Raw genomic sequence first — 18,952 nt, forward strand, 5'->3', positions numbered from 1 at the left:
CCCCAAAAAGCAATGATGAAACTGCATAAAATTATTAAAACAATTACTTTCACACTATGAAAATTGAGCAAACACATAAATGAATCAAGAAGCATTTATTCAAGCAAAACCACTGAACTCCAGGAAGGGACGATGAGAGTGTCCAGAGTTTTAGCCTAGGGATGCTCCCATCTCCCTCTGGCTTTGTTTTACCAGAGCTGAACAAGGTATGAAAACCAGCACCTTTGAGCTCTGGGAGACTGCCATGAGTTAGAATGGAGTATGGAAAAACCCCATGCCTGGAGGTGCTGTGCAAAAGGAATATGAACCTCAGTGCAAACAATTGGCGATGGATAGCTAACACAGACAGTCTGAGGGTGCAGTATCATGAGACTAACCAGAGGTTAATCAAGACAATTCTGGAAATGAGAAAGCCAGAGAAGCTCTTAATAAGATTTGACATATTCGTGGCGGTCTGGAAGGTTGGGTGTATGCATAAAGTTGTGAGAACCCTAGCCATCTGTTCATCTCTGGCTGAATATGAGGTCTTGAGTACGCAAAGACGTGACAGGAGAAGGCCCTGCAGAAAGTAAAAAGTCAAGGATTTATTTTTTTTATTTTCTTGAGGTCATAATAATTTATATCATTGTGAAATGTCAGTTGTACAATATTATATGTCTGTCACTATATTAATGTGCCCCTTCACCCCTTGTGCCTTCCCCCCAACACCCTTTGCCTCTGGTAACACCAAATTGTTCTCTTTGTCTGTTAGTTTATCTTCCATTTATGAGTGAAATCATATGGTGTTTCTCTTTGTCTGCTAAAAGCTGGGAATTTTAATATGTTTCCCAACCAACACTCAGATCCATTGTCAAGGGGTAGAATGGCAACATCTGGCCATTCATCAGCTGACCACTAAGCTATGGTGACCCAGAAGTGACTCTATGAAGCCAGGCTTAGAAGAGAAAAAAAGAATTAAAAAAATAATAAACTGGTCAGAGACATCAGCCTCTCCATGTTGCAAAGGAGACAGATTACAGAATTAGTCAAGTCGGTACACAAAAGCAACAATATCAGTTCCGGGAGAAGTAGGGGATCTAAATCCAGAGTTGGTGCAATATTATCTAAAATGTCCAGTTGTCAACAATAAAAAATGAGACCTGCAAAGAAATGGGAAAGTGTGAACCATACATGGGAAAAGTCAACAGAAACTGTTTCTGGGGGAGGTGAAGATATTGGACTCAGGAAAAAAATACTTAAAAAGAGCTATTATAAATATATTCAAAGATCTAAATGAAACCATATTTGACAAACGAAAATAATGTCTACAATGGCACATCAAATAGAGAATCAATAAAGAGAGATTACTTTTTAAAAAGAACATAACAGAAATTCAAGACATAAAGTGTTGAATATCTGAAATGAAAAGTTCCAAAGACAAGCTCAACAGCAAATTGAGTCGTCAGAAGGAAGATTGTGTGACCCTGCTGATAGGTTAATGGAGATTTCCAGTCTGAAGAAACAAAGATAAAAGGAATAAAAATTAACAGAATGTCACAACCTGCTGGGAAAACAGTCAAGCATAGCAAGAATACACATGACTCAAGTTCCAGGAGTATAATAGTTACTTTGAAGGAGAGCAGAGAAAAGGGCAGAAAAGTTCTTTGAAGAAATAATGGCCCAACATTTCCCCAAATGAGGAAAAACCAATCTAGAAATGCAAGAAGGTCAACAAACTTCAAGCAGTATAAACAAAAGGAAATTCACACATTAACACATCATAGTCAAGCTACTGAAGGCCAAAGACAAGTAGAAAATCTTGCAAGAAGCAAGAGAAAGAGGACTCATTATGTACAAGGGAACCACAAGCAACTGAAGCTGACTTCTCTTCAGAAACAATGGAGGCCAGATGACATTGAAAATGCATTTTTCTCTTTCTTTTAACTGATTGTAAAGATGATTGCACAAAACAATGATAAAACTGTATTGTTGGACCTATATAAAGATGTAATATATAGATGAAAATGGGACAAAGGCAGGGAGGAATGGAGCTATATTGAAACAGTTTCTAAACCTTACTGGAAGTTAATTAATATTAATCTTAAGAGTATTATGTTAAGATGTATATTGTCTTCCCCTGAATAACTACTAAGAAAATAATTCAGGATATTAAGAGAAGCAGTAAAATGTTCCTCTGGAAAAAACATATTTAATATAAAAAAAGCAGTAAAAAAGGCACAAAAGCACATAAAACATAGGAAACAGCAAAATGGGAGTTATAAAGTAAACAATATCGATAATTGAATTAAATTTGAAATGTATGAAGGACTCCAATTGAAAGCTGAGATGGTTGGGGCCAGCTCTTTGGCACAGTGGCTAAGTTCATGTGCTCTGCTTCCGTCACCCAGGGTTTGCAGGTTCTGATCTCAGGTGGGACCTATCAGCCCTCATCAGGCCACACTGCAGCCGCATCCCACTAAAGCAGAGCAAGATTGGCACAGATGTTAGCTCAGCAACAATCTTCCTCAGGCAAAAAGAGGAAGATTGGCAAAGATGTTAGCTCAGGGCCAATCGTCCTCGGGGGAGAAAAAAACAAAGATTGTCAATCTCAAAACACAACAATATACTGTATGCTGTTTACAAGAGACACACTTTAGATTCAAATAGACAAACAGGTTCAAAGTAAAATCATAGTAAATTACACCATGCAAATAGTAACAAAATAGCAGAAGTGGCTAGCTCAATATCAGGCAAAATACTCTTTGATGTCAAAAACGTCACTAGAGACAAAAAGGAATATTTTATAAGGAGGAAAAGGGCAACTTACATAAATATTTAACAATTATAAACATAAACATATTTGACAACTGAGCAACAAAATACATGAAGAAAGTCTGACAGAATTAAAGAAGATATAAACAAATTGTCAACAATGGCTGGGGTCTTTAATATGCCATTCTCAGGCTGGGTCCAATGAAGAAAGAGAAACCTCACAGTAATTTGAACAGGAAACTGTTAATATAAATGACTATTAATTAATACTTACATAAGCAAATTAGAATAATGAGAGATTAGCAAGTAAGTAAACAGAACGCTACAGAATATAAGACTAGACATATAAGGAACACTAAACAGGGCTGAGATTGAGGGCCCATGGGAGATCCACTTGACAGGAATGAGATGCAGACGTTGTGGGAGAGGGCAAGGCATTCACTTACTGAAAGGACAGTGCACGTAGGCTGTGAGAATGGATCTTCAAGAAGCCCACCCCCTAGTGTGCTGCGTAAAGCTGTCCACGGGACATCTCACCAGAGATACTTAACTGCAAAACTGCTCAATGGGAGACACACATGGAAGCTGCTGATTAGTGTGAGCTGCTGGCACCAGGCACTGGAGAAGCTCTGAGTGATGCAGGAGCCAAGGAGATACTCCACCACAAAATAACCCAAGGATGGGTGTGTGATTAAAGAGCAAAAGTGTATTTACAGAGCAGCCAGAATGAATGAACTTATAGCTGAGTCAATAATTTTTTAACTGCCACACTGTATTCCCAATAATGGAGAGAAAAACTAGATTAAAAAATGAATATGAACAATCTTATCTGCCAATTGGAATGGTGTCACGTATAGAATAGAGGCACAGACCATATGCTAGGCTATAAATCACTCAATATATTTAAAAGAACCGAAATAATGTCAAGTTCTCCTATCACAATATAATTGAATTAAAAATCAACAGAAAGAAATGTGGGAAAATCTCAAAGTTTGGAAATTAAACTACCTGCTTCTAAACCGCCCATATGTCAAAGAAGAAATCACGATGGAAACTAAAAATAATTGGAATGAATGAAACAAAAACAACATCCCACAACTGATAACAAGTAAACGAGGATGCAGAGGAAAATTTATAGCTGTAACACCTATATTAGAAAAAATCATTTTAAATAAATACCTAATTGTTCACCTTAAGAAGATATAAAAGAAGAGCAAAAAAACCAAAAGCAAGCAGAAGGAAGGAAATGATCAAGAAAAGAGAAGACAGGGAGAGGGGCAGAGCGAAATGGTGGGGTGAGCTGACCTGGGACTCTCTCCACTCCAAACTACAACAAAGGATTGGAAAAACTGAACTTCAGCCAATAATCCTAATGCCAGACCATCAGAGAACTACAGAAACAAGACCACGGAGGAGGGAGAGGATGCAGACGGCCTTGGAGGAGCTGGAACGGGGTAGGAGAGAACTTCGTTCCCTCCTCTAGAGACTGGGATCGCTGCTGCGGGTGAGGGAAGGAGTGGGGAAGGGGCCGCACAACCGGGGATCGTCCAGGACTCCCACCGCTGGTACAGTGGAAACCCACTGACAGGGGAAAGCTTCTGTGCATGGGGACCCCATCAAGCCAAGGCACCGGGAGACGAGAGAATGAGAGCTGGTCAGAATCCAGATCGGTGCGTGAGAAAAAGGGCCCCTCCTCCCCAACCTGCACTGGTTGCCGCCATCTTGCCTGAAGGCCGAGAGCTCAGAATGTGCGGCTCTCAACCCCCATCTAGTGGTGACAGGCTGTAACTGCAAACGAATACTACCATCATGTGCAAAAACTGTTCTTCTAGCATCCAACAATTTATAAAAGCTCCAGAACAGAAGGAAAACAATAAAAACACAGAATTAAGTCCTGAGGACTTGGAAATAGGTAAACTAAGTGAAAATGAGCTCAGAGTAGCTATCATCAAAAAGCTCAACGAGGTAGAGGGAAAGAAAGAGAAACAAGTCAATGACTTCTGGAGTTACTTCACAAAAGAGATTGAAACTATAAAGAAGAATCAATCAGAAATACTAGAGATGAAAAATACGATGGATCAGACAAAACAGAATACGGATTCCCTGAATGCCCATGTAGACACCATAGAGGAGCAAATTAGCATAATCAAAGATAGATAGGCTGAATGGCTCCAGACAGAGGAAGAAAGAGAACTAAGGATTAAAAAGAATGAGGAAAATATCAGAGAGAGATCAGATTCAATGAGGAGAATGAATTTAAGAATCATTGGAATTCCTGAGGGCATGGAAAAGGAAAATGGAGCAGAAAGTGTGCTTAATGAAATTATAGAAGAGAACTTCCCAAATCTAGGGATTGAGGGAGAAATGTGTGTGGAGGAAGTTTTCAGATCTCCTAGATTTGTCAATGTAGAAAGACCTACTGCAAGGCATATAGTAATAAAAATGGCAAAAATGAAAGACAAAGAAAGAATACTCAGGGCAGCAAGACGGAAGAAAATAACCTACAAAAGAACTCCTACCCGACTTACAGCGGATTTCTGTACAGAAACCTTACAAGGTAGGAGAGCATGGAGTGACATATTCAAAACTTTAAAAGATAAAAATCTTCAGCCAAGAATGCTCTATCCAGCAAAAATATCTTTCAGATGTGAGGGAGAAATTAAATCTTTTCCTAACCAAAGTTAAGGGAATTTGTAACCAAAAGTCCTCCACTACAAAAAATCCTTAAGAAGGCTCTCATACCTGAAAAAAGAAAAAAAAGTGAGAAAGAGGTCACAAGCCACAGAGTAGGGAGACAGATAGCTAGAACCAGAATACGATAGCAAATATTCAACTATAGCATTAGGATAAAGGTAAGGAAACCACCAAAGTAAAGACGATCTTATCACTCTGACTACAAACTCATAACACAAGTTGGAATAAGAGATGAAAATAATAATATAGGAGGGGAAGAGGAAAGGGACTAAATCAGTCTAGGCCAAGTAAGTAAGAGACCACCAGAGAATAGACTATATTATACATGAGACTCTAAATACAAATTTGAGGGTAGCCACTAAACTAAAAAACAGAACAGAGCCACGAAATATAAATAAGGAAAAATCTAAGAAACCCAGCATAAGAAATTGCAGAAGTCAATGGGTAGGCTAAAACACACAGGACCAGAAACAAAGGTAATGCAGGGAAACCAGATATGACAGCATTAAGTCCACATGCATCAATAATCACCCTCAATGTAAACTGATTGAACTCTCCAATAAAAAGACACTGAGTGGCAAAGTGGATTAAAGAACAAGATCCAACAATTTGTTGCCTCCAGGAAACACACCTCAGACCCAAGGACAAACACAAGCTCAGAGTGAAGGGATGGAAGACAATACTTCAAGCTAATAGCAAGCAAAAGAAAGCAGGTGTTGCAGTACTTATATCAGACAAAACGGATTTCAAAATAAGGCAGGTAAAGAGAGACACAGAAGGGCAATATATAATGATCAAAGGGACACTTCATCAAGAAGAAATAATGCTTATAAATATCTACCCATCCAACACAGGAGCACCAAAGTTCATAAAGCAACTATTAACAGACCTAAAGGAAGATGTTAAAAAAAACACAATAATAGTAGGGGACCTCAACACCCCACTCACATCAATGGACAGATCATCCAGACAGAAAATCAACAGGGAAATAGTGGAGCTGAATGAAAAACTAAAACAATTGGACTTAATAGACATATACAGAACACTTCATGCAAAAACAGCAGAATACGCATTCTTCTCAAGTGCGTGTGGAACATTCTCAAGGATATATCATACGTGGGGAAACAAGGCAAGCCTCTACAAATTTTAAAAAATTGAAATAATGACAAGCATCTTCTCCAATCATAATGTTATAAGGCTAGAAATTTATTACAAGAAAAAACCTGAGAAAGGCACAAGGATGTGGAGACTAACCAATATGCTACTGAACAAGCAATGGATCATTGAAGAAATTAAACAAGAAATCAAAAAATACCTGGAGACAAATGGAAATGATAACATACCATGCCAACTCATATGGGATACAGCAAAAGCTGTATTAAGAGGAAAATTCATCTCAATACAGACACATCTTAACAGACAAGAAAAATCCCAAATAAGCAATTTTAAATTACACCTAATCGAATTAGAGGAAGAACAAACACAGCCCAAAGTCAGCAGAAGGAGAGAAATAATAAAAATCAGAGCAGAAACAAATGCTATTGAAACGAAAAAGGCAGTAGAAAGGATCAATGAAACAAAGAGATGGTTCTCTGAGAAGATAAATAAAATTGACAAACCCCTAGCCAGACTTACAAAGAAAAAAGGGAGAAAGCTCAAATAAACAAAATCAAAAATTAAAGAGGAGAAATAACAATAGACTCCAAAGAAATACAACAGATTATAAGAGACGACTATGAAAAAGTATATGCCAACAGAATGGATAACCTAGAGGAAATGGATGAATTCTTGGACTCCTGCAATCTCCCAAAGCTCACTCAAGAAGAGGCAGACAATTTGAACAGACCAATCACAAGGAAAGAGATTGAAACAGCAATCAAAAATATCCCAAAGAATAAAACCCCAGGACCAGATGGCTTTCCTGGGGAATTCGACCAAACTTTCAGAGAGGATTTAATACCTATCCTTTTCAAGCTATTCCAAAAAATTATGGAGGATGGAACACTTCCTAAGACATTCTACGAGGCCAACATCACGCTGATACCAAAGCCTGACAAGGACACCACAGAAAAAGAGAACTACAGGCCAATATTGCTGATGAACATCGATGCAAAAATTCTAAACAAAACTTTGGCAACCAGAATTCTGCAGTTCATCCAAAGGATCATACATCAGGATCAACTGGGATTCATACCAGGGACACAGGGATGGTTCAACATCCACAAATCAACCAACGTGATACACCACATCTACAAACTGAGGAATAAACACCACACGATCATCTCAATAGATACACAGAAAGCATCTGACAAGATTCAACAGTCGTTCATGATAAAAACTCTGAACAAAATGGGCATAGAAGGGAACGACCTCAACACAATAGAGGCCATATACGACAAACCCATAGCCAACATCATACTCAATGGGCAAAAACTGAGTGCCATCCCCCTCAAATCAGGAACGAGACAAGGATGCCCTCTATTACCACTCTTATTTAACATAGTACTGGAGGTCCTGGCCAGAGCAATCAGGCAAGAAAAAGGAATAAGAGGAATCCAAATAGGGAGGGAAGAATTGAAACTCTCGCTTGTTGCAGATGACATGATCTTATATATAGAAAACCCCAAAGAATCCATTGGAAAACTCTCAGAAGTAATCAATAACTACAGCAAAGTTTCAGCATATAACAGTAATTTGCATAAATCAGTAGCATTTCTATATTCTAATAACAAACTAACAGGAAAAAGAACCCAAGAACACAATACCATTCACAATCGCTACAAAAAGAATACAATACGTCGTGGTGAATTTAACTAAGGAAGTGAAAGACCTATACAATGAAAATTAAAAGGCCTTTCTGAGAGAATTGGATGATGACATAAGGAGACGGAAAGACATTCCATGTACATGGATTGGAAGAATAAACATAGTTAAAATGTCTGTTCTGCCTAAAGCAATTTATAGATTCAATGATATCCAAATCAGAATCCCAATGACATTCTTTACAGAATTAGAACAAAGAATCCTAAAATTCATATGGGGCAACAAAAGACCCCAAATTGCTAAAGCAATCCTGAGAAAAAAGAGGAAAACGGGAGGCATCACAATCCCTGACTTCAAAACATACTACAGAGCTACAGTAATCAAAACAGCATGGTACTGGTACAAAACCAGGTGCACAGATCAATGGAGCAGAATTGAAAGCTCAGAAATAAAACCACACATCTATGGGCAGCTAATCTTCGACAAAGGAGCTGAGAGCATACAATGGAGAAAGGAAAGTCTTTTCAACAAATGGTGCTGGGAAAACTGGAAAGCCATATGTAAAAGAATGAAAATTGACCATTCTTTCTCACCATTCACAAAAATAAACTCAAAATGGATCAAAGACCTAAAGGTGAGACCTGAAACCATAAGACTTCTAGAAGAAAACGTAGGCAGTACACTCTTTGATATCAGTATTAAAAGGATCTTTTCAGACACCATGTCTTCTCAGAGAAGGGAAACAATAGAAAGATTAAACAAATGGGACTTCATCAGACTAAAGAGCTTCTTCAAGGCAAATGAAAACAGGATTGAAACAAAAAAACAACCCAATAACTGGGAAAAAATATTTGCAAGTCATATATCTGACAAAGGCTTAATATCCATAATATATAAAGAACTCACACAACTCAACAACAAAAAATCAAACAACCTGGTCAAAAAATGGGCTGAAGACATGAACAGACATTTCTCCAAAGAAGATATATGGATGGCCAATAGGCACATGAAAGATGTTCATCATCGCTGATCATCAGAGAAATGCAAATCAAAACTACACTGAGATATCACCTTACACCTATTAGAATGACAAAAATATCTAAAACTGATAGTAACAAATGTTGGAGAGGCTGTGGAGAAAAAGGAACCCTCATACACTGCTGGTGGGAATGCAAACTGGTGCAGCCACTATGGAAAACAGTATGGAGATTCCTCAAAAAATTAAAAATAGAACTACCATAACCCCCAGCTATCCCTACTGGGTATCTACCCAAAGAGCTTGAAGTCAGTAATTCCAAAAGTCCTATGCACCCCAATGTTTATTGCAGCCTATTTACAATAGCCAAGACTTGGAAGCAACCTAAGTGCCCATCAACAGATGATTGGATAAGAAGATGTGGTGTGTATATATACAATGGAATATTACTCAGCTATAAAAAAGAACAAAATCGTCCCATTTGCAACAACATGGATGGAACTTGAGGGAATTATGTTAAGTGAAATAAGCCAGTTATAGAAGGACAATCTCTCTATGACTCCACCCATACGAGGAATTTAAAAATGTAGACAAGAGAACAGATTAGTGGCTACCAGGGGAAAGATGGGGGGGGGGGGTTGGGCACAAATGGTCAAGGGGTGCACCTACAAAACGAGTGACAAACGATAATGTATAACTGAAATTTCACAAGATTGTAACCCATCATTAACTGAATAAAAATTAAAAAAAAAGAATAGAGAAGAGATGCAAGTCTATTAGAAATAATAAAAAATTACGGCAAAGTTGCAGGGTACAATACAAACTTACAAAGATCAGTTGCATTTCTATACTCTAATAATGAACTAACAGAGAATTGAAGAATACAATCCCATTTACAATTGCAACAAAAAGAATAAAATATCTAGGAATAAATTTAATCAAGGAGGTAAAAGACCTATACAATGAAAACTATAAGACATTACTGGAAGAAATTGATGATGACATAAAGAAATGGAAACATATTCCATGAACTTGGATTGGAAGGATAAACATAGCTAAAATGGCCATACTACCTAAAGCAATCCACAGATTCAATGCAATCCCAATCAAAATCCCAATGAAAATCTTCACAGAAATAGAACAAAGAATCTTAAAAATTGTATGGGGCAACAAAAGACCCAGAATAGCCAAAGCAGTCCTGAGAAACAGGAAGAAAACTGATGGCATCGCAATCCCTGATTTCAAAACATATTACAAAGCTATAGTAATCATAACAGCATGGTACCAGTACAAAAACAGGCACACAGGTAAATGGAACAGAACTGAAAGCCCTGAAATAAAACCACACATATATGGACAGCTAATCCTCAATAAAGGAAGCAAGAGGGGCTGGCCTGCTAGCGCCGTGGTTAACTTTGCGCATTCCTCTTTGGTGGCCCAGGGTTGGCCAGTTTGGATCCTGGGTGTGCACATGGCACCACTTGGCATGCCATGCTGTGGTAGGCATCCCACATATAAAGTAGAGGAGGATAGGCACAGATGTTAGCTCAGGGCCATTCTTCCTCAGCAAAAAGAGGAGAATTGACAGCAGAATTTAGCTCAGGGCTAATTTTCCTCAAAAACAAATAAATAAATAAAAAATAAAGGAACCAAGAACATAGAATGGAGTAAGGAAAGCCTCTTCAATAAGTGGTGCTGAGAAAACTAAGGAGCCACATCTAAAATAATGAAAGTAGACCATTATCATTCTCCATAGACAAAAATAGACCCAAAATGGATCTAAGACTTGAATGTACGACCAGAAATTATAAAACTTCTGGAAGAAAATATAGGCAGTACACTCTTTGTCATCAGCCTTAAAAGGATCTTTACAAACATAGTGTCCACTCAGACAAGGGAAACAAAAGAAACAATAAACAAGTGGCCACGACTTCATCAGACTAAAGAGCTTCTGGAAGGCAAAAGAAACCAAGATCAAAATGAAAAAACAACCCAGGAACTGAGAGAAAATATTTGCAAATCATATATATGTTAAGGGATTAATCTCCATAATATATAAAGAGCTCACACAACTGAACTATGAAAGAATAAATGACCCAATCAATAAGTGGGCAGAGGATATGAACAGGCATTTTTCCAAGGAAGATATACAGATGGTCAATAGGCAGATGACAAGGTGCTAAACATCACTAATCATCAGGGAGATACAAATCAAAGTTACAGTTAGATATCATCTTACGCCTGTTAGAACAGTTACAATCACCAAGACAAAAAAATAACAAATGTTGGAGTGGTTGTGGAGAAAAGGGAACCCCCATCTACCGCAGGTTGGAAGGCAAACTGGTGCAGCCACTTTGGAAAACAGTATGGAGATTTCTCAAAAAATTAAAAATGTAATTACCATATGACCAAGCTATCCCACTACTGGGTATTTATCCAAAGATCTTGAAATCAACAATACAAAGAGACGTATGCACCCCTATGTTCACTGCAGCATTATTCACAATAGCCAAGATGTGGAAGCAACCCCAGTGCCCAATGACTGATGATTGTATAAAGATGACGTGGTATATACATACTATGGAATACTACTCCACCATAAAAAGGACATAATTGTCTCATTCACAACCACATGGATGGAACTTGAGGGCATCATGTTGAGAGAAATAAGCCACACAGAGAGAGAAAAGACCATATGATTTTACTCATATGTAGAATATAAACAAACTTATGGACAAAGAGAACAATTTAGTGGTTACTGTGGCGGCAGGAGAGTGGGTACAAGGGGTGCAGTGTCACATTGATATGGTGTTTGATAAATATTGATGTACAACTGAAATTTCACAATATTATAAACTATTTAGACCACAATTTTTTTAAATTGGTTTTTTGTAAAGTTCAAAAAAAGTGAGACAACATGAGTGACATCAGCATCATGGTGGAATTTTCCCCCTTGTCTCTCCCCTCTCAGTTACAGCCAAATGGACATGCACTGACCAAGAGAGGATTTCCTATACAGCACTAGAGGATGCCTAAGAGATCCATGCATCTATACATCTGAAGGTGGGTGGACTCAACCCCCAGTAAGCAGTGGAACTAGGGGAGAAGCCCCCACCACCCTCCCTGAGCAGCAGCAATCCAGGTTGTGGATCCTCACACAGTGGCTTGCACAAGTGGTGAGGACAGCCCAGCTCACATGACTGCCGGTGGAGCATGGATGGTGGCACCCTGGCCTGTGTGACTGCTGGCACAGTGGAGGTGGCCTGGCCCACACAACTGTGAGCAAATGGAGTTGGGGCAGAACAAATAGCCCCTTTGCCCCAACACTGGCAGGTGGAACGTGTGACCAGAGCCTTCAGGAAACACAGCAGAACTGATGACCCAGCCCCCACTGGTGGCACTCCCCCCCCCAACACCAGCTCAGCAGCAGCAGGAGATACATATAGTTCTCCAGGTCCCTGGCAGGGAAAGTGACACCTGTGAACCCAGCACCCCTGGCAGCAGTGCAACCAGCACCTTCAGACAACCCAGGACAAGCATCACCGGTCATGATGGGGCAGCAGCACCCACGCCTATGGGAGCCAACAGAAAGCCAGAGGGGTCTCAGATAGACCAGCCTCACTATACCTGGAAGACCTAGAAAAAGAACAAACAAAGCCCAACGTCAGGAGAAGGAAGGAAATAATGAAATCAGAGCAGAAATAAATGAAACAGGAAGTAGAAAAACAATAGAAAGGATCAATGAAACTAAGAAGCGGTTCTCTGAGAAGATAAACAAAATTGACAATATCTCAGCCAGATTCAGAAAAAAAGAGAGAAGACTCGAATAAATACAATCAGAAATTAAAGAGGAGTAACTACAGTGGACACTGCAGAAACACATTGGATTACAGAAGATACTATGAAACACTATATGTCAACAAACTGAATAGCCTAGAAGAAATGGATAAATTCTTAGAACCATATGACCCCTCAAAACTGAATCATGAAGAAATAGAGAATCTGAATACACCAATCACAAGCAGAGATTGAAACTGTTATCAAAAGCCTCCCAAAGAAAAAGTCCAGGACCATACAGCTTCTCTGGTGAATTCTACCAAACATTCAAAGAAGATGTAATTCCTATGCTTCTCAAACTATTCTGAAAAATTGGGAGGACAGGACACTTCTGAATTCATTTTCTGAGGCAAACATTATCCTGATATGAAAACCAGACAAGGACAACACAAAAAAGGAAAATTACAGGCCAATATCAGTGATGAACATAGACGCAAAAGTACTCAACAAAATATTAGGAAATTGAATACAACAATACATTAAAAGGATCATACACCACGATCAGGTGGGATTTACTCTAGGGGTGCAGAAATGGTTCAACATTAGCAAATCCATCAATGTGATGTATCACATTAACAAAATGAAGACTGAAAATCACATGATCATCTCAATAGATGGAGAGAAAACATCTGACAATTTCCAACATCCATTTTTGATAAAAACTCTCAATAAAATGGGTATAGAAGGAAAGTACCTCACCATTACAAAGGCCATATATCACCAACCCACCGCCAACATCATACGCAATAGTCAAAAAGTGAAAGCCATTCCTCTGAGAACAGGAACAAGACAAGGGTGCCCACTCTTGCCACTCTTCTTCAACATAGTACTGGAAATTTTAGCCAAAGCAGTAAGGCAAGAAAAAGAAATAATAGGTATCCAAAAAGGAAAGGAAGAATTAAAACTATCACTATTTGCGGTTGACATGATTCTATATACAGAAAACTGTAAAGAATCCAACAAAAAACTATTAGAAATAATCAACGAATACAGTAAAGCTGCAGGGTACAAAATCAACATTCAAAAATTATTTGCATTTCACTCCACTACAGTGGCCTGTGGTTTGCCAGTTTGGAACTATACACCGCTCATCAGGCCATGCCATGGTGGCATCCCAAAGAGAAGAACTAGAATGATTTACAACTAGGATATAAACTATGTACTGGGGCTTTGGGGAGAAAATAAAAGAGTAAGATAGGCAAAAGATGTTATCTCAAGGCCAGTCTTACTCACACACACAAAATCAGTTGCATTCCTATACACTAATAATGGACCAGCAGAAAGAGAAGTCAAGACTATAATCCTATTTACAATTGCAACAAAAAAGAATAAAATACCTGGAATAAATTTAACCAAGGAGGTGAATGCCATATACACCAATAACTATGACATTAATGAAAGAAATCAAAGAAGACAAAGAAATGGAAAGATCTTCCATGTTCATGTATTGGAAGAATAAACACAGTTAAAATGTCCATATTACCTAAATCAATCTACAGATTGATCTACAGCTCAATCTACAAACTTAATGCAAACCTGAATGGAATACCAATGATATTCTTCATGAAAAGATAAAAAAGAATCTTAAAATTTATATGGAAAAACAAATAAGACTGAATAGCCAAAGCAATCCTGAGGGGGGAAAAATACACTTGGATGTATCATGCTCCCTGAACTCAAAATATAGTACAAAGCTGTAGTAATCAAAACAGCATGGTACTGGCATAAAAAACCCAGATATACAGATCCTTGGAACAGAATTGAAAGCCTAGAAGTAAAACCACACATCAAGGGACAGCAAATCTTCAACAAAGAAGCCAAGAACACACAATGAAGAAAGGACAGTCTCTTCAATTAACAGTGTTGAGAAAATTGGAGAGCCACATGCAAAAGAATGAACGTAGACCACTGTCTCACATGATACACAAAAATTAACTCTAAATGGATTAAAGACTTGGATGTAAGACCTGAAACCATAAAACTCTTAGAAGAACATATAGGCAGTACAGATTTGATGTAGGTCTTAGTAGTATCTTTCTGAATACCATGTCTCCACAGGAAAGGGAGTCAAAAGACAAAATAAAGAAATGGGACTACATCAGACTAAAGAGCTTCCGCAAGGCAAAGGAAACCATCATCAAAATGAAAAGACAGCCTACCAATGGGAAGAAAATATTTGCAAATCATACATCTCACAAGGCGTTACTTTCCAAAATATATAAAGAACTCATACAACTCAGTAACAAAAAAAAGAATAATCCAATCAAAAAAATGGACAGAGGATATGAACAGACATTTTTCAAAGAATATATCCAGAAGGCCCACAGGCACATAAAAAGATGTTTGACATCACTAATCATCAGGGAAATGCAAATCAAAATGACAATGAGGTATCACCTCACACCAGTCAAATGGCTATAATTACCAAGACAAAAAATAGCACATGTTGGAGAGGATGTGGAGTAAAGGGAATGCTCATAAACTGGTGGTGGGAATGCAAACCAGTGCAGCCACTGTGGAAAACAGTATGGAAATTTCTCAAAAACTTAAAAACAGAAATACTGTATGATCCAGCCATCCCACTACTGGGTATTCATCAAAAGAACAAGAAATCAATAATTCAAAACGATATATGCACCCGTATGCTCACCACAGCATTATTCACAATAGGTAAGATGTGGAAGCAACCTAGGTGCCCATCAAGGGACAAATGGATAAGAAAGTGTTGTATATATATACAATGGAATAGTACTCACCCATAAAAACAGACAAACTCATCCCATGTGAGACAAGATGGATGGATCTTGAGCAAAACAAGTCAGACGGAGAAAGAAATACTGTATGATTTCACTCCTATGTGGAATATAAGCAAACACATAGATGAGAATAGATTAGTGGTTTCCAGAGGAAAAAGGGATGAGGGAGGATGAAATGGTAAAGCCACATATGTATGGTGACGGATAAAAACTGAATTATTGGTGATGAACACAATGCAGTCTAAAGAGAAACTGAAGTCTAATGATAGACACCTGAAATGTATACAAGGTTGAAAGCCAATAGGACCCAATAAAATAACTGTATATACAGGTACATATATATATATGTAGATACAGACAGTGACCACTAAAAATAGGCACACATAGAAAAAGCAAGTTAAAATGGAATTTAAAATAAATATTATTAACCCCAAAGAAGAAAAAAAGAGAAAGGGGAACAAAAGCCAAATGGAAAAAAAGAAAACATATAGTAAAATGGATGACCTAAATCTAACTGTCAATAATTACATTAAATGTAAAAGCATAAAATTCTCCAATTGAAACTTAGAGTTTGTCATAACAGATAGAAAAACAGCACTAAAAAAAAGCAAAAGAATATCTTAAATACTCAGAGTCTTTGTTAAATTCTATCATATGTAGTTTCGTTATTTTGACAAATATTTTGAATTGCTGCATAGCACTCTAATTTATGGTTATAATAGAATTAATCATGTTTAGATATTACGATGATATACATTAAGTTGGACAACTTATCTAAGGTCTTTTCAGTTCTTGCTCTTTGTTAATTTAAGACTTATGATTTTATTCTCTTTTATGGCCACTAGCAATCCCTGACTGAGTACTTCTGTGGTTCATGAGTTAGAGGATACTAATGTAGCATGATCCAGAGTTGTGTCAAATTCATTCAAATTCATTGCATCCTAGTTAGCAATAACATAGTCATACTTATCATTCAGGAATCCCTTACAAAGGACCATGATCCATATAATTTCAAGTCCTAAATCATATTGCTATTCAATTCCAAAAACCTCACAGAGCATCGGATCTCAGCCTCCAGAGACCGTTCATTGCTGGTCTTTATCACATGTATCTAGAAAACTCAGGTCTGTGAGAATGTCAGAGTCTTTCCCTGCTTGGCCAAATGGGATCTCCATCTCTCCTCCAGCTACAGTTCTGACACGGGAAGCTCAAATAATTTCTTGACAGGACTTAATTTCTTCATTCCTCCACTATAGCTCTTAATATTACTAAGCTGAGCACATAGGAGAGAATAATCTTGTCAGTGAATACATAAACACTGGCTGGAAAAGACTGGGCCACATAAGGAGGACTAGGTGATTTGGAACCATTGTTCAGTTCACTGGAATGGGAGGAACTGGGAAGCACATAATCAAATGGGGTTCTTTTGGGTAGGAAGCTTCAGAACAATTAATGAAAACGTTTACGTCTCACTATTTCAATGAGAAGGAAACACTAACTTACACATACCATGGTTTTGCACCTACCAAAACTGATCAGTCCTCCTTGGGATTCCTCTACTGGGAAAGAACAAAGAGAATCCAGAGCTGGGAAAGGAAAAAGAGACCATGAGAGCAAGCACAATTTAGGGTTACCATGAAAGGAAGTAACATTTGGCTCCTCCATTCCATTTTGCATAATACCACTAACTGTACAAACACAATATGAAAAGATTAGAAGGATTGTAGATAACCCCAAACTCTTCCCCTAATCCCCAGGAAACCCAAACACTTCAGCAGACAGTTTTCTGGCCTGTCCTCCACTTTGGGGAAGCTGCTCTGCACCTGAGACTAGGCTGCTCAGCCCTGCCCTGAACAGGTCCTCGTCCCTCCATTCACACCTTCCAGGACTGAAAAGGAGCCACGCCATCCAGCCACACCTTACCTCATGGCCTTGGGGTCCCGTGAGGTTGAAGAGGTTAGAAAAGACATAGAACTGGTCAGGAAGTATTCAGTATTCCAATTCCAGAAAAACTGACTGTGATTAAACACATTACGACATATTCATGTAATAAACGTGAAGTCAGGAAAAATATCGTGAACATGGAAAACATTCCAGAAATACTGTCAGTAGAAAAATCAGGTTATAAAACTAGGTACAATATGATACCATTTGAAGAACATATGTGTATCTCAATATCAAATGACTGAAAAATCATCAGACTTCAATAGACAGAAAACAAGCTAGAAAGTTGTACATTCAAATATTAACAGTGCTTATCTTTTGTTCCTGATGGGGGTTTTGTTTAAGTATGTATTAACTTGCTGATTCAATGGCCATTTCGTAAAATATCTATGCATGTGAACATTTGTTGTGTGTTAAGTGGAAGCTGTTTTCTAAAATGTGGAAAGTTCATTCTTCTAAACAGATTTTAGTAGGTCTTGGAGAAATGTACTAAATTTGGGTTCTTTTACTAAATGTTTTTTGTTTCTTTCAGTTACCAGTGACACAATCTCCTCTCAGGTTTCTAGGCATGCTCATTGTTGGATGACTGTCTAGACAGATGGTCAAGTCCCTGAGTATAGCTAATATGTACTATTGCTGGTCTCGGGGTTACATCCTTCTGCAAGTTTTCTGTACGGAACCCTTTCCCACCCTGTGAGTCACGTCCTCCAGAAAGCTGCTCAATTATCTTATCCCATCAGTCTCACTCAGCAACCACCATCATCAGAATAAAAAATGTAATGTAGGAGTTACCGTGTGACCCAGCACTTCTGCCCTTAGCTATATACCCAAGAGAATGGAAATATGCATTCACACAAAAACTGGTACACAAATGTTCACATTTCTAACAGCCAAAAAGTGGGAGCAACCCAAATGTCCATCAACAGATGGATGAGGAAAATGTCGTTTATGGATATAAGGGAATATTACACGGACATAAAACTGAAGGCTATTTTGATACCGACTCCTCGTGGATGACCTTGAGGACACTGTGCTAAGTAAAATGAGCTAGTCATGAAAGCATAAATTTTGCACGATTGCTCTACTATGAGGGTCCTAGAGAAGTCAAATTCATAGAGACAGAAAGGAGAATGGTGGCTGCCAGGACTGGGCGGAGAGGGGAATGGGGAGTTAGTGTTTAATGGGACAGAGTTTCAGTCGAAGATGAAAAATTCCTGGAAGTGGACGGTGC

General features: G+C 38.3%; 1 long non-coding RNA gene across 1 annotated transcript; it reads right to left on the reverse strand.

Annotated features, from left to right (window-relative positions):
- Window positions 1–469: 469 nt before the first annotated feature.
- On the reverse strand, window positions 470–17,442 carry LOC138921413 (uncharacterized). The gene is made up of 2 exons (XR_011433974.1): window positions 17,304–17,442; window positions 470–559 (listed from the first exon to the last, which is right to left on the reverse strand). It is a non-coding gene; the product is annotated as an uncharacterized lncRNA (long non-coding RNA).
- Window positions 17,443–18,952: the final 1,510 nt, after the last annotated feature.

This window comes from Equus caballus, chromosome 29 (assembly GCF_041296265.1).
Source record: "Equus caballus isolate H_3958 breed thoroughbred chromosome 29, TB-T2T, whole genome shotgun sequence".
In the NCBI taxonomy this organism is placed as follows: domain Eukaryota; kingdom Metazoa; phylum Chordata; class Mammalia; order Perissodactyla; family Equidae; genus Equus; species Equus caballus.